Source organism: Episyrphus balteatus, chromosome 4 (assembly GCF_945859705.1).
Source record: "Episyrphus balteatus chromosome 4, idEpiBalt1.1, whole genome shotgun sequence".
Lineage (NCBI taxonomy): Eukaryota > Metazoa > Arthropoda > Insecta > Diptera > Syrphidae > Episyrphus > Episyrphus balteatus.
The window spans coordinates 42573413-42597372 of record NC_079137.1 but is presented as its reverse complement, the minus strand read 5'-3'; the positions used below and the strand labels follow the sequence as shown (position 1 = coordinate 42597372).

Here is a 23960-nt window from a genome sequence, read left to right as displayed (position 1 = left end):
TGCGTCTTCTGATTTGGACTTATAAAGAGCAACATATTACGGAAAATATATATTTTTGACTAAACATAAAAAAAAACTCAATTAAAAATTAGTTTTTGAAGCTTTATAGCGAAAATAGTGATGAGTATAGCTCAAAAACTAGACGTGATAGAAAAAATCTGTAAACAGTTTTGAATTCAGGACACTAAAGTCAATCAAAATCACCTTATAAAGTTCTTGCTCCCGACTTTTTTTAGTTTTTTGCCGACCAGTGTTATCAATATCACCGAAGAAACATTTATGAAAGTAAACCATCTGTATACACTTTATGATTAGAATTTTGATACTTTAAGATGTTTTGATAAGATACGTCATTTTTCTGACGAAATAAAAATAGATAATGCATTTCTTATTAAATTTTTTCCAAAGCATTTTAAAAATTTTATTGCCAGGGGCATAAAATAATTAATTTTAAGGTTTCAATGTTGGTTTGTTTTAAAAAAAAAATGTCTGAACCCAAATTTGCCACCTCCATGATTTTGACCCTTATATGTACCATATTAATACCAAGTCGAATATCAACAATGTTAAGAAACGCAGTGTACTGATATTAACTGATATAATATGAAAAGCCTTGTGGAGTCCCTTAAAAATAAAACCATCACATTTTTTCAAAAACATGATACATGATAGCAAATATAAAAAAGAAATTAACTTAATAAAACTCCAAGACCCAAAAACTCAAATGAAAAATACTCAAAAATTCTCTTAATTAAAATACCTACTCAGAAACAATAATAATTCACATTCTTCTATACCGAATAATTTTGTTGTTTTGTTTTATTTTTTTTTTTTCTTACAAATAACATTCTTTCAAGCTTATGGTATCCTCAAGATCCTTAAAAAAAATGAGGATAATTCATTCATAAATTGTTTCATCTAAACAGGATTTATTATTATGTATCTTTTTGTATATTAAATATTTTTTTTTTCTCTTTTTTTTTTCTTATATCATTTTTCAAAGGAACGAGAAAAAGGTAGAATTTGCATAATAAACAATATTTGTGTCTTTATTGAAATTTTATCCACCATAAACACAGAGAAAAAGCCTTGAGTTGTTTTATTTTATTCAAATTGTTTTATATTTATTCGTGTGTATAGTAAAGTTATAAAGGGAGAGTAATATAAAACAAAGCATAAAATCCTTTGAAATGCAAATGTAATTATTATTGAATTGTGTTTTTGATTGGCTTCCATCTTAATTAGCAATGACAACCATAGAAGATCAAACAATCAAAGGTGAAGGCGTGTTAAATAATAAAACAATGTTTACATAAAGTGACACAATATTTAACCTTGATATTGGAGAAAATAACATTTGTATTAGGAATTAAGGGTTCGGTATATCTACACGATAAGTGAATTCCTTATAAATAATTTAGGAATACTTGTGTCGAACTCCTAAGAAATTGTATCTTGATAAGACAAATTTCTTAGAAGAACTTTATTTGATACTTTGAAAAATAAAAGAGAATTATTGTTTCCAAACATTTCCGAATAACATTCAAGGATAAATGATAAATTTTCATAAGAATATCCTTTCAGACATTTAAATTGATAGATTTTAATAAAAAATAGTAGAACATATTTCAAAAAAAGTTATGCACTAAAACATTCCCAAAAAAAAAAATGCGTTTGAAATTAAAAAAAAAAAAATATTTATTTCAAATAAAAAAAAATTCCATTAAAAAAAATATTTATTACTACTGAAAAAAAATTGCATTAAAAAAAATGTTTATCGCAACTGAAAAATATTTTCATTAAAAATACTTATTTCAAATAAAAAATTTTGCATTAGAAAAAAAGTTATTGCAACTGTAAAATTTTTGCATTGAAAATAAAACTTTTATTGCGAATATAAATATTTTGCTTTACATAAAAGAAATTTTATAGCAAATAAAAAATTTCTGTATTGAAAAAAAAAAAATCAATGTAAAATGTTATTGTTGAAATAGAAATTCGACGAAGAAAAAAAATTAATTTTTTTTTTTCAATGCGGAAAATTTTTTATTTGCAATACAATATTGTTTAAAGCAAAATATTTGTATTTTCAATACAAATTTTATTTTCAATGCAAATATTTTTCAGTTGCAATAACATATTTTTTTATGCAAATTTTTTCATTAAAAATACTTATTTCAAATAAAAAATTTTGCATTATTTATTATTTTGCAAATTTTTTGTTTGCAAAAATATATTTTTTAATTTGTTATAGAAAACAAATGCATTAAAAAGAAATATTTTTTTAAACCCAGCCCAAAAGTAAGTAGAAAAATAATTTCATAGTTTGAACTTTTTTGCTTTATTTTTTTTTTTTTTTTACAAATTCAGGTACATTTTTCGTTATTGAAGATAATATAAAGTAAATATCTTGAAGTTCGTAAACATTGTCATAAAATCGAAAACACCTGCCCCATAAACAAACAAATTAATTCAATTTTTATATCCTTCCTAAATGTCGTTTTAAACTTTGTCTCTAAAAAGCTTTTGAATTGTTCAATCAAGAATATTCTTAAGTCGAAGTTAATACTACCTAAGATTACCAAGCTGTTAAGTGCTAAAGTTGCATACCTTTTTGTGATTTTAGAAAAACAACACTTTGTTTGTATTCAGACAAAATGTTTGTCTGATTTATCGGAACAAAAACAGAAGACAACCAACTTTTTTATTTATTTTTTTTTTTGCCTCTTTTCTATCAGGACATCTTTTATCTAAGTTTGAATTTGAGTTTAAGAAAAAAAAAATACTTTTTGTTTTTCTTTTTTATGGCTTTTTTTTGTTGTTTTGTTTGTAGTCTTATTCACCTTTATTCAAAATAAACAGAATCCTCTTTTAATTTTTGAAGGTGGGATGAACAAAATAAAAAAGAATAGGTAGGTATATAGAACTTTAGACATAGGATGCGAATCCTTTCTATTGGAAAAAAAAATATAACATAAAAAGGTGGCTCCTTGAAAGACAGAAAAGAAAAACAAGAAGAAAAAAAAAAAGTGAAAGAGAAAATTTTTTTATTATACAAAAGAATAAAATGTGGAAAGAGTCTTCTTGTTCCTTTTCTTAAGATTTATATGCAAGATTCTGTCAGTTTTTTTTTTTTGTTTTTCTTCAAAGGGTTAACTGAAGTAGGCTTTGTCCTTTGGGAGCAAGAGGATGATAAAAAGCAGGTCAATTAAAATTCATGAAGTCTGGGATGTTAAATAGACCGAAAACTGATAGAATTAGAAATATATAGACTAGAAATGAATGATGTTCGGGTATAAGTTTTTTATTTTTATTATTTTGAAGAAATTTCATATTGCAACAAACAACACTTGATTCCCAGGAAATTCAATTTGTATTTTTAAGAAAATAAATAAGGCTTCTGTTTGTTGAATTTGCTTTTAACAAGCAAATAACTAAAGTACCTATACATATTTTTCAATAGAACTTTGTGTTTTATGTGCCCTAATTGGAATAAACAAGTTTCTTATGTCATCATCATCATTTATTCAAATTGTTTCAATAATAAGATTATGATAAGAAAAATGTTCAAACCAATGAAAGTATGACTATTTGTCATAATTATAACCAAAGAAAATACTTATTTCAAGTGAATAATAAAGGTTATCGACTTCGGTTCCTTAATCAGCCTTATCAAGGCTAATTGAGGATTTCTTTGAGAGTAATATAGATTCAAAAAAAATATCAGGCATCCCTGAAAAGTATTTCGGAAGAACTTGAGGGCCAAAATCATGGAGTTCAAAAATTATTGTGTGTATCAAATTAGTCTCTTAATAGAGTTAAAGAGTTTATTTATGAGTCAGTTGAAGCGTTTATTTATTTAAAACAATCATAATTTACAAGAAAAAGCTAAAAAAAAAAATACCTTTTTTCTTTTCTCATTATATTAATTTTTTTTATTTTAAAAGCTTAGGTACAAAAAAAAATGTATACCATTAAAAAGCCAAATATTTATTCTAAATAATAAAACCATTTTAAAATTTTTACAATGAGCAAAAAGTATTAAAATAAATAATTAAAAACAATCATTTCTTTTGAAAAAAGTGAAAAAATCATTTCCATCACCTAAAAATTCATTTTTTTTATATAACAATCTATAATAAATTTTATACCACCTGAAAGCTTATTACATAAGCTCAAAATATATATATATCTATCATGTCTATTAGGCATCTACAAAACGAGCTAGAATTTTTTGTACTCGATCAATTTTCATCAAAAAAAGCAACAAAAAAAAAACATATAATTTTATGTTCTCACGCTATTTAGACAACCTATAAAAATTTTATATCATGGAAAAGCTTATAATTTCACCTTTCATATGACGTTTCAATCTTATTTCTGCGATGTCTATAAAAAAAGTTAGAATTTTTTAAAGCCAACACTGTCGAAATTCCAAACTGAGCTTACGGTACTTCCCACTCTGGTGGCTGTTCATGATCAACAGATCTCCACAGGTGTTTTGAGGTATTTCGGAAGTTTTTTAATTTAACATTGTGTAGCTTGTAGTGAATGTACAGTTATGTGTGATATACCAAATGAAAAGTAACATCATCAGGATGCTCAATAAAGTTAAATCAAATTTGTATTTGCTCTAGATCAAAAGATAGAACCTGTGGAATAATAAAACTTTATTTTACCGTTATCTCAAAATTGTGACTACAAAATTGATTGAAATTTTTCACAGATATATTCCTGTCTATTATCTATCTACAATATTATATTCATTCATTTATCTGTTGAAGAATAAAAGATAAAAATAAAAAACGGTTAAAAAAGGTCAAAAAACTTGGGGCAAAAAAACTTGTTTATCCCGTTATTCGGTCAAAAACCATTTTGAAATACCAATTTTTTGCACATGTATGCGCACAGTCATAGACTACATTTTTTGAATGCTACAAAAAATTAAAAAAAAAAATAAAAACTCACCCAAAAATAACCCAAAATAAGTAGGTGTTCTTCAAAAATTCATAAAAAATATTATTTCAAAACGCAGAGACTTAAAAAAAATCCGCATCAGACCCCTTACTTTTTTTTGTATTATCTTTCGAATGACGTTTTTCAAATTGTCAAAAAAAAAAAATCCCCTACCTATAACCACTACTTTGTCAAAGGTCTACTTCATGTTTTAGTTTTAGAAAACCATTAATAGCTTGGTTTCGAAATTTTTTAGAATTTTTTCAATACCATTGTCAGTCTTGCAATAAATTTATCTATTGATTAAAAAAAAATCAACTGTTTACATTGTTGCGTTTAGAAAATAGACAATTTTTTGAAATTTTGTTTTACCCCTATTTACCCTATTAAAAGATGGAATTTTTTAAAATCCTTCAAATGTATTTAACTTTAGGTTATTATCTTTCAAATAAGCTACAGAATATCTCTAATAGTTTATTTTTAATTTTGAATTGAAATTTTTGCGGCGAGATTTTCGCCGCGAGAGTGGAACGTTAAAAAATGGCGTCACTTATTTGTGGTGGCTACCATGGTTCATTGATTTATAAGACGTTATCATGTCAAAAATTGGTTAAATAGTTACATTTTTTTAAGAATAAAAAATGGCTGAGATGTATCTGAGAGATACATATTATATCTCAAAAATTTAAATAAATTGATAAACTGTTAATATTGCTAAAAAAATGGTTAAAAAGTAATAAATATTCAAAAAATTGAACACATTTTTGTACAAAAAAAAATGCTCTTCAAGAGATTTTTTCTCCAGATTTTTGTTTTGTTAACCCTTTCGGACCCAGCGTTACTCTCATGTAACATTTTTTTAAAAATTCGTAAAAAATATTAAATTAAACAATTTTTTAGGTTTCGATGGCTTAATTGAAAGATAATAATGTCTTGTTACTGGATTATTACAAAAAGTTAGTCAAATATCATACCTTTAATTTTTTTGTTTCGAAAATGGACTGAAATTCACTTTTTTTTTTTTGCAAAAAATTTTTTTTTTATATATGGTCATAATTTTGAAAAAAAGATATAAAAAATGTTAATGCAAAAAGTGTTTTGTTTTTTTTTTTGCTTAGAAGAAGTAGCATATATTATAGTTTCATAAAAAGTTATTTTCTCAGTTCTCTGACTTTTTTGGTGGTCATAGGCAGTGATGTTACTTATGTTACATGTAGCATGAGAATAACACATTAGTTTTTCTATTTAATATTTTGGAAAATAACTTTTTGCTATTCATATTTCTTAGTTGTGATGTTTTTAACCCGATAATACCGAAAAAACATTTTTTAATAATGATTTTTATAGCTTGGGTTCGAAAGGGTTAAGAATTCAAACAATCTGGAATCTATCAATAAAGGCAACAAAGATAGACATAATCTTTGAATTTTTCACAAAAATCTTCAAAGATATATTAACCTTAAAATAAAAATGTTTACTGTTCACATTTAGCTATTTTCATAAATAAATTGAACTGATGAATAAATTGAAAATTTTGACCTGCAAGCTGCAACTGACAACCAAACTTGTCATCTCAGAAGTCAAAAGAAGAACAAATCCGTTAAGAATTGGATATTGCTTTTTGAGCAATAATAAATAGTTTTTATAAACTATTTTGGATGTTTTAATTTTTATGGTTTGAACTTTGAACACTTTTTTAACTAAAAACATCATTTTAAAATATCTCAAAAATTATTCTTTTTTTCTGTGTTCTTGCAAAAAGTCTTAAAACCATTATGGTTGTTATTAAAGAGAAAAGAAAAGAAAAAAAATCTCCAACTTCTATAATTTGATTCGAAAAATTATTTACAGATATTTTTTCCTATGAAGGATGTTGGTACTCCATCCAAAAAGAAAAAACCTCTATACTCCTTCTGTACTCATTTCACTCAATAGCAATCTCTGTAAAATCGATAGATCAATAATTCAAATTTATGCGGGATTGAAGTAAAAATATGGAGGTGTTATGATGATGACTCATGTGCCAATAAGAGAAATATTTTCACATTCATCCCTCAAGCTACACGTATTTTTTCGTTTTTTTTTTCTGTTTCTACTTTCTCGCTTTTCTTGATTTTGAAAAGATGTGATTTTTTTTTTTTTTTTGTAAAATTTTGCAGAGGAAGAAAAAGTTTCTCGATTGTGTTGAGTTTTCTACATTTTTCAGAGATAAATCGGTGGGGGAGAAGTTTTTTTTACTTTTTTTGTTCATTATTTATCGTGGAATTTTTTTTTGCTGTGCATTTTTCAGTATAGAAATTTATAGGGTGGCTAGGGGAATTACAAATGTTTGTAGGATATGGTGTAGATTGATAGCAATTACTAATAAATACCATCATCTGAAAAGTTTGTTTGAAGAAAAGTTATAAAATAAAATGTCAAAGAAAACAAATAAAAACAAAAACAAAAAAAAACTCTAGGATTTGAGTCTTTTGTTAACTTGTCATTCAAAGAGACATCTAATCTGTAAAGTAAGAAAATAAATACAACAATACACAAAGATACTTTGCATTATGATTTATAGTTTAAAATGGAACAAAAACATTTTCTCCAAGGAAAAAAAGTATTAACCCTCTACTGCATGAATTATGAACGAAATGAAATAAAAATTTTTTTAACAACTTTTTAGGTTTATTAGGGGTTGAAAAAAGGTATTACATAAAATTTTTTATTTTTTTACATATATATAAATTTTTAGAAACATAAACCATATATGGGTTAGTATGCAGCAAGTCGATTTCGAGCAAACAATTAAATACCCATATATGGTTTAGTATGCATTCAAGGTATGTTTTGTAAAGTATGTTTTTATTACTAGGACTTTCCTTATTCATGGAATTTATTCAATCTCTTTCTTTTATCATTGTTGCAGAAGAACACCTTCCATTTTCTACATACACAAAACGTTTTCAGTCCGTAAATTTGACATATTGGTGTTTTTGTTTGCCATTCAGGGATATTGTCCATGTTTTCAGTAAGCATTGAATTCAACGGCTTTTGCCCTTGGTTGTTGTGAGTGAATTGAAATTTCGGGATTAGGTGGGGCTGGACTTCCGAGACTTGTATATAACTCCCTCAGCTTTGTTTTGTTCCATCTCTGCTTTGATCACCTGCCAAAGCTGAAGGGCATCCCCTTTTTCGTGACATTGTAGGTGTTACAGATTTGCAAAAATGCTCGGAGATGGCTTGTTTGATGTTAAAAAGGGTCAGAATCTGAAGCTAGATCGTCATCACTCCGAAAGCCATCACCAGTTTTAGCATTATCACACTTATTTTTTCCATAGAAAGTCTTCGAATTCATTTTACAAAAAAATAAAATTCCCACAAAAATCAGTAATGTAAGTCGCCAACGCATGATAACCCATATATGGTGTTTTGGTAAAAACGCAAAAAAAAGACAAAAATTATTAAAAAAACAAAAAACGAACTACGTAAACATATAAAAGTATAATAAATTCATACGAAACTTATTTTTAATTGGATGCAACTTACTTATTTCTTATAAAAAAACACTTGAAAAGTTCACACTTTTATTCACTGATTTGCACTTTAGACATGCTCTTGAAACAATGAGTTTATTTCAGAATCACGACTCTTTTACTGATAATAAAAACCGGTTACTTATAAAAAAATAGACATAGTTTTATTATAGATTTTTCTTTTTGACATTTAGTGCAATATAACGGGAATAAATCGATATGAAGGCGATAAACCATATATGGGTTAGTATGCGGTAGAGGGTTAAATAACTTACTTATTTATGCATAGATCGTTTGCATCTTAAGATACAAGGGCAAGGCTCTTAGAGTTAAAGTTGCTTAAATTATTAAGACTTTTTATATAGAAATTTGGAAAAAAAATAAAATTCGTCTTTAAAAAAAAAAATAAATAAAATCTGAAATCAAATTGCCCTCCAAAACAAGTATGCAGTTTTGATTGATATATTAAGATGCATTTTTAGAAAAAAAATTTCAAAATCGTTAGAGCCGTTTTTTAAAAAACTAATTTTTTTTAAATAATTTTTTGGAAAAAATGTTTTAAAATAAAATTGGTATGCCATTTTGTAGAAACCACTAATCAACATCTAAAAACAAAATTTCAAAAAAATTCAATGTCCCCTTTTCGAAAATTTGATTTTTAAAAAAAATTTTTAAATTCAAAAATTATTTTTTTGGAAATTTGTTTTTTAGTTTATAATTAAATTGTATAAATGCGTCCTCACAAAAAGTTATGTTGAAATCAAATAAGCAATTTCGGAGATAATTGGATTTGAAAAAAAAAAACGGTTCTATGGCAGGTACCGTTAATACCTAATTATTTTCAAAAAAAAAAAATTTCATAAGAAGATAGACCCTTTTCTTGATTTTGAAAAGATGTGATTTTTTTTTTTTTTTTGTAAAATTTTGCAGAGGAAGAAAAAGTTTCTCGATTGTGTTGAGTTTTCTACATTTTTCAGAGATAAATCGGTGGGGGAGAAGTTTTTTTTACTTTTTTTGTTCATTATTTATCGTGGAATTTTTTTTTGCTGTGCATTTTTCAGTATAGAAATTTATAGGGTGGCTAGGGGAATTACAAATGTTTATAGGATATGGTGTAGATTGATAGCAATTACTAATAAATACCATCATCTGAAAAGTTTGTTTGAAGAAAAGTTATAAAATAAAATGTCAAAGAAAACAAATAAAAACAAAAACAAAAAAAAACTCTAGGATTTGAGTCTTTTGTTAACTTGTCATTCAAAGAGACATCTAATCTGTAAAGTAAGAAAATAAATACAACAATACACAAAGATACTTTGCATTATGATTTATAGTTTAAAATGGAACAAAAACATTTTCTCCAAGGAAAAAAAGTATTAACCCTCTACTGCATGAATTATGAACGAAATGAAATAAAAATTTTTTTAACAACTTTTTAGGTTTATTAGGGGTTGAAAAAAGGTATTACATAAAATTTTTTATTTTTTTACATATATATAAATTTTTAGAAACATAAACCATATATGGGTTAGTATGCAGCAAGTCGATTTCGAGCAAACAATTAAATACCCATATATGGTTTAGTATGCATTCAAGGTATGTTTTGTAAAGTATGTTTTTATTACTAGGACTTTCCTTATTCATGGAATTTATTCAATCTCTTTCTTTTATCATTGTTGCAGAAGAACACCTTCCATTTTCTACATACACAAAACGTTTTCAGTCCGTAAATTTGACATATTGGTGTTTTTGTTTGCCATTCAGGGATATTGTCCATGTTTTCAGTAAGCATTGAATTCAACGGCTTTTGCCCTTGGTTGTTGTGAGTGAATTGAAATTTCGGGATTAGGTGGGGCTGGACTTCCGAGACTTGTATATAACTCCCTCAGCTTTGTTTTGTTCCATCTCTGCTTTGATCACCTGCCAAAGCTGAAGGGCATCCCCTTTTTCGTGACATTGTAGGTGTTACAGATTTGCAAAAATGCTCGGAGATGGCTTGTTTGATGTTAAAAAGGGTCAGAATCTGAAGCTAGATCGTCATCACTCCGAAAGCCATCACCAGTTTTAGCATTATCACACTTATTTTTTCCATAGAAAGTCTTCGAATTCATTTTACAAAAAAATAAAATTCCCACAAAAATCAGTAATGTAAGTCGCCAACGCATGATAACCCATATATGGTGTTTTGGTAAAAACGCAAAAAAAAGACAAAAATTATTAAAAAAACAAAAAACGAACTACGTAAACATATAAAAGTATAATAAATTCATACGAAACTTATTTTTAATTGGATGCAACTTACTTATTTCTTATAAAAAAACACTTGAAAAGTTCACACTTTTATTCACTGATTTGCACTTTAGACATGCTCTTGAAACAATGAGTTTATTTCAGAATCACGACTCTTTTACTGATAATAAAAACCGGTTACTTATAAAAAAATAGACATAGTTTTATTATAGATTTTTCTTTTTGACATTTAGTGCAATATAACGGGAATAAATCGATATGAAGGCGATAAACCATATATGGGTTAGTATGCGGTAGAGGGTTAAATAACTTACTTATTTATGCATAGATCGTTTGCATCTTAAGATACAAGGGCAAGGCTCTTAGAGTTAAAGTTGCTTAAATTATTAAGACTTTTTATATAGAAATTTGGAAAAAAAATAAAATTCGTCTTTAAAAAAAAAAATAAATAAAATCTGAAATCAAATTGCCCTCCAAAACAAGTATGCAGTTTTGATTGATATATTAAGATGCATTTTTAGAAAAAAAATTTCAAAATCGTTAGAGCCGTTTTTTAAAAAACTAATTTTTTTTAAATAATTTTTTGGAAAAAATGTTTTAAAATAAAATTGGTATGCCATTTTGTAGAAACCACTAATCAACATCTAAAAACAAAATTTCAAAAAAATTCAATGTCCCCTTTTCGAAAATTTGATTTTTAAAAAAAATTTTTAAATTCAAAAATTATTTTTTTGGAAATTTGTTTTTTAGTTTATAATTAAATTGTATAAATGCGTCCTCACAAAAAGTTATGTTGAAATCAAATAAGCAATTTCGGAGATAATTGGATTTGAAAAAAAAAAACGGTTCTATGGCAGGTACCGTTAATACCTAATTATTTTCAAAAAAAAAAAATTTCATAAGAAGATAGACCTTAGCTTAAAACTAACATTTCAATTTTTTAAACAAAATCGTTGGAGCCGTTTTCAAGATATTTCCATTTTACTAAGATCGGTATATGACAAGTACCGTTATTTTTGGTCCAAAAAAATTAATTTCAAAAACTCCTCTGGAGAGTCGCCAAATAACGCTACATACCAAGTTTGACACTTATCGGTCCACCCGTTTAGGCTGTTGCTCCTTGTACAGACAGACAGACGGACTTCCGGGACCCACTTTTTTGGCATTCTCTACCGTCGTAATGTCATGGAAAAATGTTATCTCAACTTTTTTTTTTGTACTAATGCATAACTTGATATACATATAGTACCTATATCACAAGTAAAAATGCTGGAATCGGTCATAAATATTTTTTCTTTAAAAGATTATAATTATTAGTATTTTTTAAGCTTTGTATATACAAAAATAATAATATGCACAACTGCTTAACAAGAACTTGCTCTTTTGGTTCAAGGTGCTTAAAAAATAAAATTATTACACGAGGTAGGTATAGAAGGGAAATAATTTTTCTTTTCATAACAGCATAATCTATTAAAAATTACTTTCGCAGGTTTATTTTTCAAATATCGCTATGAGATGACCTCCAAAATACTTATTTGACGAGACCTGTGGTACATTATTTTATAAAGGCTAATATAAAAAATAATAAGTTTAATATAAAAAAATAACGGTTCTTTAAAAACTTTTTGAAAACAGTTTTACTCTTTTTTCGAATGCTTACTTTTTTACGAATAAGGAAAAATAAGAACGCTTTTAAGTTTAAAAAAAATTGAGGCAACTACCTAGAAAATTTAGAACATTCTAGTTAAACCACTTTTCAAAAACTTTAGGAAAATATTATTTTAGTTATTATTATTTGAAAAAGATAAATGTTTTACAGTAAATCCACCGAAACCCACATTTGTTTTTTGTTTTTTAAGGTATTTTTTGTTGTGCAAAAATAACCAAATTTAAACGTTTTTTAATATTTTATTTTAACCTGCCTCCTTATTAAAAAAAAAAGTTTATAATAACGGACGTAAGCGTGAATGAAATTACATTAAAGAAAACGAATATTTTCCGAGTTCTACCTAAATGAAGATAAGTTTTGCTGTTATAAAGCCTTATAGAAGCTACAACAATGATAACCTACCATGATCGTGAACTTGTAAGCTGCACGTAGTAATTTTTTTTAAATTTCTTGAAGGACAGTTTTCATAAAATTTTGTTGCGCAAGAAAGCGAAATCTAGAAGTTGAATGTAAGGTCCTTTCCCAAAGAACAAAAACAAAAACCTTATTTTACTTCTTTTTTGTTTTACTCTGTGTCATGTCTATAATTTTTCTATCTATCTCAAAACACTTATAAAAGATTTTTGTCCGTTCAAAAAAAAAAAAACATACAAAATAACCATTTAAAATAATATTTTATTTTATTTTCCTATTCCAAATTGCCCTGAATTTTTAAAACTATTCTATCTAATTTTTTTTTATTGCTTTGAATTCAAAACTTTCTAGAAATCTCTATTAATTAAAACTATTTCCTCAGCAAGAAAACAAACTCAATTATAAAGTTGAAAAAGAACAAATAAATCAACTTCATAAAAATACCATCATTATCTAATGAAAATGTCCTTGAAAGTCCTTTGAGAAAATGCCTGACGCCAATTTGTCTCAATCTATCTATGTAGTCGTAGATAATAAAATCATTAAATATGTGTAGAAAAGTAAAAGTATTTTCAAGTTTAAAATAGTCTCAAAACTATTTCCTAACTCAATCTTCACCCACAATAATGTACTCATCTTAACTTGGTCCACCGCTATTAGAATTGACAAACATAATAAAAAAAAAAAAAAAACAACAACAAAACTATGTATCTTCTACAAAATTGACTTTCATCTGTTTTTTCCTCATTCCTTGTGTTATTAGAAAATTTTCCTGCTCTGTTCAAAATCATTCCACATCGTTATCCAATAGGGTCTCATAAACATTGTCTCATCAGTGCACTCGTTTTCTATTTTCTATTTTTTTTATCTGTTCAATGTAAACACATAGCTACATTTATATCCATACGAAGTATAGGTATTGTCTCCCAGCAGTTTACACCTCCTTTACTCCTACAACACTAGGAGAGAGAAAAAAAATCATAAAGAACTCAGTTGTTGTTCACCCTAACGAATGAGTAAAAACAATTGATGACGAAATCGCTTGCTATTGTTGTATTCTTCTGTCGGTTGAAAATCGTTATTTCCAGGACACTTCTCCTTTCGTCCTTAGGACAAAAAAATAATATATTATAATTTTTGTTGTTTTTATTTTTCGTTTAAAGAATAAAAAAAAATATAGAAGAAGTTGGATTTTAGACAACAACAAAAATAACACAAAATTGAAAGTCCTACCAAATGTCATTTACATAAAAATCATTTATCGTCAAACTAGAAAATCTCTTCGTTATTGAAAATCGGGCAAAGACAAAATGGAAAATTGTGTATCCTTTTCATTATCTATGTGCGTTTGTGCGTGCGTGCAGTCTCGCCATAACTGACATTTTAGGTATTTGATTTTGAAATACTGTTGTTATAGGTCCAAGAAGATGAGAAGTTGAGTTGAGTCGTCCTTGATGATTGTATATTGTGTATATCTACTTTTATATTGAAAAAGTCCTTTTGTCTTTTTATACCTACTCTATTTTTCATTGTTTGATCTTGTTATGCAAATAGAAGATGAAATAGAATATCTTTCAGACCATTAACACCCACTTTACCGGATGTTTCTTATTAGAAAATTCTACATCTAGACAGTTGATCAAAAAGTTTACGAGTATTTCAAAAGGACCGACATAAAAATGTCTTGTTTTTTTTTTTTTTCATTCAAGGATCATTAATTTAAGATTGATTAATTCTGATAAACACAATTGAAATGGAAGCAATTTCAACACAGTAAAGAGGAAATGAAGGAAATAAAAAAATAAACGATTTTTTTGGGAAAATTTAAACCTTATTTCCATTGAAATCTTCACATTTTAAGAAAAATGGAAAAAGTACCCACTGTGGAATTAGTTCAGTTATAACACTCAAAAAATCTTTATTATATTTTCTTAATTTTTTACATCTCTTTCAATATATTTCCCAACCGATGCAATTCACCTATAGCATTCTATAAATTCAAAAAACATTTTATTAGATTTGAAGAAAATTTGGCATTCAGAAAAAAAAATATTTAGGTATTGCAAATACAAAAATTTTTCATTAAAAAAAGTTTTATTGCAACTGAAAAATTATTTGCATTGAAAATAAAATTTGTATTGCAAATAAAAATATTTTGCAATAAATAAAAATTTTCTGCATTGAAAATATAATTCAATCCAAATTGTGTGCATTAAATATGTTTTTTTTTTTAATATTGGTCGAATTTCTTACAATTTTGGCAATAAAATTTTTATTTTCAATGCAAATATTTTTCAGTTGCAAATTTTTTTGACGTGATAACTTCTTATAATTTGATGAACCATGGCAGCCACCACAAAAAAGTGACGCCATTTTCTAGCGTTCCACTCTCTCACTTTCGCAGTGCGGCAAAAATTTCAATTAAAAATAAACTATTAGAGATACAAAAATATTCTATAGCTTATTTGAAAGATAATAACCTAAAGTTAAATACATTTGAAGGATTTTAAAAAAAATCCATCTTTGAATAGGGTAAATAAGGGTAAAACAAAATGTCAAAAAATTGGCTATTTTCTAAACGCGACAATGTAAAGATTTTGAATTTTTTTTTTAATAAATAGATAAATTTATTGCAAGACTGACAATGGTATTGAAAAAATTTTAAAAAATTTCAGAATCAAGCTATAAATGGTTTTCTAAAACTTAAACATGAGGTAGACCTTTGACAAAGTAGTGATTATAGGTAGGGGAATTTTTTTTGAAAATTTGAAAAAAGTAAGGGGTTTGATACGGATGCGTTTCGAAATATGAATTTTTGAAAAACACCTACTTATTTTGGGGTATTTTTGGGTAAGTTTTAATTTTTTTAAAATTTTTTGTAGCATTAAAAATAAATTGCACGACTGGGGTCGCACGTACTTGCTCTTATGCTTAAAGTAACTATAATGTTAAAGCTTTTTATTCAAGAAATTTAAAATTTGATATTTTGAAGAAATTTCATAAGTAGTATAAAAAAATTAAATCTGATTTTATAATTAATTAAACTCCGTTTTAAATTATCTTAAAAAAAAAAAACAAATATGCCATTTTATTTCTTGTATAAAAAGGTATTTTTAAAAAAAAATTTTAGAAAATTGTAGGAGCCGTTTTTTAAAAAAATAATTTTTTATGTATAAAAATTTTTTAACATTTTTCAAAAAAAAAGTTGGTATGCCATTTTGAAGAAATAATTAATTTACACATAAAAACTAAATTTCAAAATTTTTCATTGATCCGTTTTCAAAAAATTGATTTTTCAAAAAAAAATTTTGAAATATTTTTTAAAAATCCAAAATTGCGTTTTTTGAAAATTTTCTAAATTTTTAATATTATCTTTACTTACACACGTTTGTATAAAAATTTTCATTTAAATCGGGTTAATGTTGTACGAGATATTCAGAAACGAAAAAAACCGTTCTATGACAGGTACCGTTAATAACGGTACAAAAAATGTTTTTTTTATTTAAAAAGTTGGCTCTTATGTGTAGTACTACACACAAAAATTTTAATCAAAATCGTTAGAGCCGTTTTTGAAAAAAATTAACTTTTCTATTTCCGTTATATGGCAGGTACCGTTAGTTTTGGTCATAAAAAAAAATTTCAATTTCCCCTCTAGGGAATCACCACAAACTGCTAACTACCAAGTTTGAAGAAAATCACTTCACTCGTGTAGGCTGCAGCTCCAGATAGAGACAGACAGACAGACAGACAGACAGACAGACAGACAGACAGACAGACAGACAGACAGACAGACAGACAGACAGACAGACAGACAGACAGACAGACAGACAGAATTGCCGGACCCACTTTTTTGGCATTCTCCATCATCGTAATGTCATGTAAAATTGTTATCTCGAGTTCGATTTTTTTTACGAATCCTAAACTTGCCCTATAGTACCTACCTATATCGCAAGTAAAAATCTCAAGCTTATAAAACATGTAGTCTATGACTGTTTGCATACATGTGCAAAAAATTGGTATTTCAAAGTGGTTTTTGATCGAATAACGGGAAAAACAAGTTTTTGTTGTCCCAAGTTTTTTTTACCTTTTTCAACCGTTTTTTATTTTTATCTTTTTTTCTTCAACAGATAGATCATAGACAGGACTATATCTGTGCAAATCAATTCAATCAATTTTGTACTCACAATTTTCAGATAACGGTAAAATAAAGTTTTATAATTCAACAGGTTCTATCTTTTGATCTAAAGTAAATACACATTTGATTTAACTTTATTGAGCATCCTGATGATGTTACCTTTCATTTGGTATATCGCACATAACTGTACATTCACTACAAGCTACACAATGGTAAATTAAAAAACTTGCGAAATACCTCACAACACCTGTGGAGATCTGTTGATCATGAATTTCGACATGGTTGGCTTTAAAAAATTCTTACTTTTTTTCTAGGCATCGCAGAAATCAGATTGAAACGTCATATGAAAATTGAAATTATAAACTTTTACAAGATATAAAATTTTTTATAGGTTGTGTAAAAAAAATTGATTCAATAGAGTGAGAAGATAAAATTATATATTTTTTTTTTTGCTTTTATTGATGAAAATTGATCGAGTTCAAAAAATTCTAGCTCTTTTTGTAGATGCCTAATAGACACAATCGATATATATATTTTGAGCTGAAGCAATAAGCTTTCAGGTGGTATAAAATTTATCATAAGTTGTTATATCAAAAAAATGAATTGTTGGGTGATGGAAATGATTTTTTCACTTTTTTCATGAGAAATGATTGTTCTTAGTAAATTATTTTAATACTTTTTGCGCTTGTACAAATTTAAAAATGATCTTATTATTTAGAAGAAATATTTGACTTTTTAATGTTATAATTTTTTTTGTAAGATTTTAAAATAAAAAAATTAATATAATGAGAACATAAAAAAGGTAATTTTTCTAGCTTTTTCTTGTAAATTTTGATTGTTTGAAATAGATAAACGCTTCAATTGACTCATTTTAAAAGCAAAAAACCTATTTTCTTACGACGTTATCACGTAAAATCATCGTCCGTAAACCGGCTTTACAGACAACCTCTTTTTTTTTTTAGAAAAGAGACTTCAAAAAACTTAAAAAAGTTAATTTTTTAGAAATATCTCACCTTTTTTACCAAAAAATAAAATAAAAATACCAAGACGCTTTGATCTATCTGTTAACCTATACATTTTTCCTACATTATGTTCCAAAATGTAATTAACTTAATCTCTTATCATCATTATTTTTAAGCTCTAAAACTTCGTGTTCATTTAAATTTTTGAAAAACAGTCGGTATTTTAGAATTGTAAATTTCATTGGTTTCCCACGAAAATATAAATCCATTTGCATCAACCGCAAAAAACTAATATACTATAGAATATTGCATTCAATTTGCTGATATTTACAAAAAGATATAAGTAAATAGTTTTTTTTTTATTGAATTTCATACCAAAATAGTTATAACTCGCACTCTTGCAAATATAAATTTATATAGCTTCTGTGTCGTATAGTCGACACGAAATCACGTTTCAATCTCATGTCCGTTAATTTATTTGGTCAATTAGGTCCCTCGTATGTGCTTGTTTTTGATGAACATTTTAATTAGCTTGCCAGCACTCGAATTGATTAATTTATTTGAATAGATTGGATATGTTATGTATGCCCCATGTCACATATATCCTCTTTTTCTCTCTGTGTTTCTCTATAAAATCACAAAATAGTATAAAAAAAAAATACCTATCATGTGGATTGAGTATATATTGATATCCCAATATAGTCCAAATAGTCCTGATGCTTCCATTAATCGACTAGGAAATTGAAAATATTTGCAATCTATTTTGATGTCATACCTTGAGTATAAAACTCTTATGAATTTTTAATTCGAAAAACTAGCAAATAAAAATAAAAACCATATATAGCTTGATGGGGATGGGCTTTTTCACAAAATAAATTTTGTCTGCCCTTATAACCACGTTGTATAGGTAAAAATTGTCCCAAATCTATACCCGCCGCCAATCCCCACTCAGTCGGCAGAATAAAAGTCAAATACCTATAGCATCTATCCAAAGTTTTTATATGATTTTTCAATTTATATTCCAGGCGTTTTGGCGGAATTTCAATTTCAAAAACGCACACAAACACACACAAATACACTACACACTCGTTTAAAACTTTCATAACTTTTCCACATTTGCATTTGATATAGGTAGTAAGGTAGTGGTATGTGCGGCCTTACCATACCACCATTAGAACCGACGACATACAACCGAGCCTTGCCTGGTGCCTTTATAAAAATGAAAGGATATGTATTTTCGCTTTTGGGATTGAAATTCACAGGCAGCATTGAATAAATCAACGAAAATTGAATATTTTTTTTTTTGCTTTCATTCAATGTGTCATTCGTTGGATTTTTTTTTTTGTTATTATTTTTGTTTGTTTTTATATTGCGTTGACACGTCAGTGTTTTGACAGCGATAACTCCTTTTTGACAGAGGAATAGGAAAGCCTGTCAGATAAACACTGTGATTCCTCTAACAATTTTCACTATTTTGACATTTTTTTTTTCTGGGGAATTGTTGGCACAATCATCAAAAGGAGAGTCTTTGGATGGATTTAGTGAAATCCTTCATCAAAAAGTCACAAGCTCTTAGTCCTTTGTGTGTGTGTTTGGCTGGGGTGTTTGATGTTTTCTAAAGGATGTTAACGGCTAAGCTTTCAGAGAGGAATGTTGGAAAGGGATTTTTTTTTTTTTTTTGAAGTCGAATTTGAGCAACGATTTGAATTCTAAGCCAATGTAATGAATTTATCATTTTTTCTCTTTGAACTAAGTTGAATGGTAAAATCTGTCAAAAAAAGGTGCACGAGGAGACTTTGTTGTAGGTATAATACCAATTAAGGGCTTTTCAGAGAATTAAGGATTCGTTTTGAAGCTGTCAACATAATGTGACCTACTTTTCGTTAAAATGATAAAAGATGAAAAAATATTTAATACAAAATTTATCAATAAAAATAAGTATAAAAAGTAAATTTTTTTTCGACTCCCTGTTGGTTATTTTACTTTTGATGTTCTGAGAAACCCACGCATCAAATATGAATACAATTTTTTAAACGAATTCTTAAGAACGAAAAAAAAAGAAACAATACCTTAACAGGAAACCTTTTAAAATAACTTTCCGTCAGTGTACCCTCATCAAAATGTACGTCAATCGTCGATTATAACAAAGTAAGTCCCGAAAAGAAAAGGTTTTAAACGGTGAAAAATGGATAGATATTGGACAAGACTTAAATACATATTTATTTGTTTTTTTTTTCTTTTTTTTTATATATATTTTGTGAAAAATCAATTTCATGGTCTAAGTATCAACTGTTCAGTCAAGTTTGAAAATGTCGATTTATTTTATTTTTCCTATAGAAAAGACAAGTTTTTCTAAATGGTTAGTCCCTATTACCAATGTTTCGTTTTGTTTCTTTTTTTGCTGTGTTGGAGAATAAAATTCATTGCTGATTGAAATTTTCTCACGTAGCACCATTGTGCTCCAATTTAGTTTTTTTTTTTCATTTGCTGTTTTTTTTTTCATTCAGTTAAAAATAGAGAAAAAAAATGAAAGAGAGATACAAAAAAAAAGGAAGAAAAAAAAAATAAGGACCTGTTCAATGAACTTCGAAACACACTTTGTTATCTCGACGACAACTATAGGTTATACGATTGAACGTGACAGTTAACAACAATACTCGTTTGTCGTCCTCTATATATGCTTTGAACAGAAAAAATGTTGTAGGTAGGCATTTAAGTTGAAAAACGTTTTCTTTTTTTGTCAGTTTGAGAATTTTTACCTTAATCTTTGAAGAAATCATTCTGTCATGAGAATTTCAAAGTTAACCAAGAAACTTTAATAATACCAAGTTCTTTTCTAAAACTTTGACATTTTAAAACATATTAGGTATTTGAAGAATTTCAGAATTTCCAACAAATTATACCTATGTGTTAAAAATGTTCAAAGGATATAAGACAGCTTTGAAAGATTTGATACTGTAACAACTTTTAAAGTCAAATTTATTGAAAACATAGACAATACAATCATTTTTATAAAAAAACAAAACCGACTTCCATGGATCAAAACTGGGTTTTATGGTTTTTAAAATAGTTCCTATGGCCAGAAGTGAACGAAATTGAAATAGGACCACACTGCAGCCACCAGCTTTACAATACAAAAAGAATTATCAATATTGGTTTACTCTGTCCACTCTGTACACAAAATCACAAAGTCGTTTATGACTAATATTCCATACATATATCATTTCACAAAAATACAAAAATTTTACATTTAAGCACAAGCTATTATCAACATATTCCTGTCCTTTACTGTTTAATAAAAAAAAAATTATTTTAATTCAAGCTAAAACATTTTTTGTTTTCGTAAATTCCCTAATGTTTTGTTTTGTTTTGTTTTTTTTTTTTAACAGTCCGTAAAATAACTCTCTGGTTTTGATGTCACTTGAAACTTATTCCGCCATTTTAAGAAAAATTTCTGTTTATGAGGAATGTTCGTGAACCCTTTCTTTTCGATCATTAAAATTCAAAAACAAATAGAGATGTTGATTTCAGATAAGTTTGTTTAACTTCCAGTTAAATTTAAAGTTGCAGAAGGAAGTTTAAAAAAAAAAAACTATTACAAAAAATTAATACTGCAATATAAAATAAAGTTTTTAAATTATTTTAATCTCAAAGATCCTTACAAAAATAGTGATATCGACCTTGGGCTGATTAAAATTTTCAAGGAATTCAACAAGCAGTCATTTTTTTATAAATAATAAAACAAAAAAATAAATAATTTAAAAATCTAAAAAAAAGCAACACAAATTGTTGAACAATCGTGAGAAAAGAAATGATATCTAAAATTGTAGTTTTGTGAAATATGTCTAAAAAGTTTGGAAACGGATATTGATAGTTTAGTGAAAATTGACTTTGTGTGCCGAATATGAAATGATATTTTGCTAAATCGTACTATTATTTCTTGTTAAAAAACTAATGGCGTTTTCGATTGGCTCTCCGGAAGCGTCCGGAATCATTCCGAAGCCTTCTGAAAGTGTTTTATTCGCACAAAACTGACAGACAGAACGCTTTTCAGAAGAGAAATTCTCTTCTCGATTTAAAATTATAAGCACTATAGGTCGTTTCAAATCAAAAGTCCTGACTCAGAGTTTATTTTCTCCCTTCCAATAAAATTGAGAACAAATAAACAAAAAACTCAATTTTATTGGCTCATTGCGACAAATCAACTCAAAAATAACAACAAATCATGCTTGTTTGAATGAAAGAAATGCTAGAGAAAAAAATAAGCAAACGAAAAATCTGAATTTCTATGGTGACGACTCCAAAATAATTAAAAAATAAAAATAAGATATCTACTGCCCAATTATACAAATAAAAAGATGTGAATAGAATTTTAAGATATGAATTGCTATCATATAAACTGGACATTTCTGGTCCATCTTCACCTAGTCCTATAACAATGTCTTCGGCAAAGTTATCCCAACTGCCTTCAAATGATAAATAATTAAATAATTGTATGTTTTTTTGTATTGCCCGCGGATATGGAGTGATGCAAGCCCGGGAGACTTGCCTCCGCTTTCTGAGGCTAGCCCAGTGAATCTCACAGACGGATGAATTAATTAAAATAGGGATATCAAGAACTGTTCTTCATTATTTTATCGTAATTTTAGAAAAAGTTCAGCTGCCTCATAAATGCTTCCTTCCAGTGAGCGAATGAGTTTTTTTTATTTTTGCTCAATTTTCCATGGGACTTTTGATTTGAAACGACCTATAATACATGAACACTAAAATGTCAACAAAAAATACTCAATCATTCTTTTTTTGTTGTCATTCAAAAATTTAAATTAAATTAAAATCAGAATTAATAAAATGATTAAAATGGGTACCTTAATGCAGTGCAATGATTTTTTTAACATTTTCTTCTTCCGTCGTCTTCAGATTTATAATTTTTATAATTTTTTCGTTTGAAAAAAAAAATAATATCAATATTTGACATTTGAAATTTCACAAACACAAAATAAAAAAACAGAATTGAGTGGAAGCGACTTGACCTGTTCCATTCGATTTCAGAATGAGTGAATTTTTGAGTGAAACCAATCGAAAACGACATAATCCTCCGATGTAATATTCGCATAGGTACCTTATTTTAGATCCAAAACCATTAAAGAAGTTTATTTTTCTCATTCTTGGAATTAATTTTTTTTTCATCTCTGCACACAATGTTATCATTTAGAAGAAAGCACTAATACATGATTATTTAATGTCAAATTAATATGTAAATTATTTTTTTACGAAACAATTTTTTTAATTAATTTTCAAACTTACTTAAAATATTTTGGAAACCAAATTCCCCATTAATTTCTTGAACATTACCATTTTTGAAGAATTTTAAAGACTTCGTTTGAAAGAAAAATAAATTAATATAAATATTTGACATTTGAAATTTCACAAAAAATCATTCAGAAGCCTTCTAAAAGTGTTTTATTCGCACGAATATGACAGGCAGAACGCTTCTTAGAATAGAAATTCTCTTCTTGATTTCAAAACAGAATTCAAATCAGAATTCACTCACATGTGAAAAATAAATCGCTCAATCAGTTTTTTTTTTGTTTTTCATTCAACAATTTATAGTTTTCTGAAATTTAAAATAATTACAAATCAAAAATGGATACATTGGGTAAATTACCATTTTCTTCGAATGATAATTCACAATTTTCCAACTCTAACGCAATAACTTTCATTTGCAAGAAATAAATAATACAAATATTTGACATTTGAAATTTCAGACGGATAAAAAAAAAAAAACAGAATTGAGTGGAAGCGATTTGACCTGTTCCATTCGATTTCAGAATGAGTGAATCCTTAAGAGAAACCAATCGAAAACAACATAATATTCAAAATGTTCTACTGTAAGCTTCTTTTTAAGCAAAATTTTTTTCAAAAATAAAATTAAAAAAAAAAAAAAATTGGGAAAAATGAGATCTTGCTTTTCAATAGATTTTTAGTTTTCAAACCATCTAGAAATTTAAAAATTGCATACCCCTTTAAAAAAAGGACGTGGTAAAATCATGAATCAA

General features: G+C 27.0%; 1 protein-coding gene across 2 annotated transcripts in view; it reads left to right on the top strand.

The window, feature by feature from the left end:
- The window catches only part of LOC129917672 (uncharacterized), a 139494-nt gene that overhangs the window by 17307 nt on the left and 98227 nt on the right, over window positions 1-23960 (top strand). Inside the window, exon 1 of one of the 2 annotated variants that reach the window (XM_055997716.1) lies at window positions 999-1016. The exons of the other annotated variant lie outside the window; for it this stretch is intronic. The gene's annotated coding sequence lies outside the window, so the exon portion shown is untranslated. Of the gene's footprint in view, window positions 1-998; window positions 1017-23960 lie in introns of those variants that run through there. 2 annotated transcript variants of the gene reach the window in all.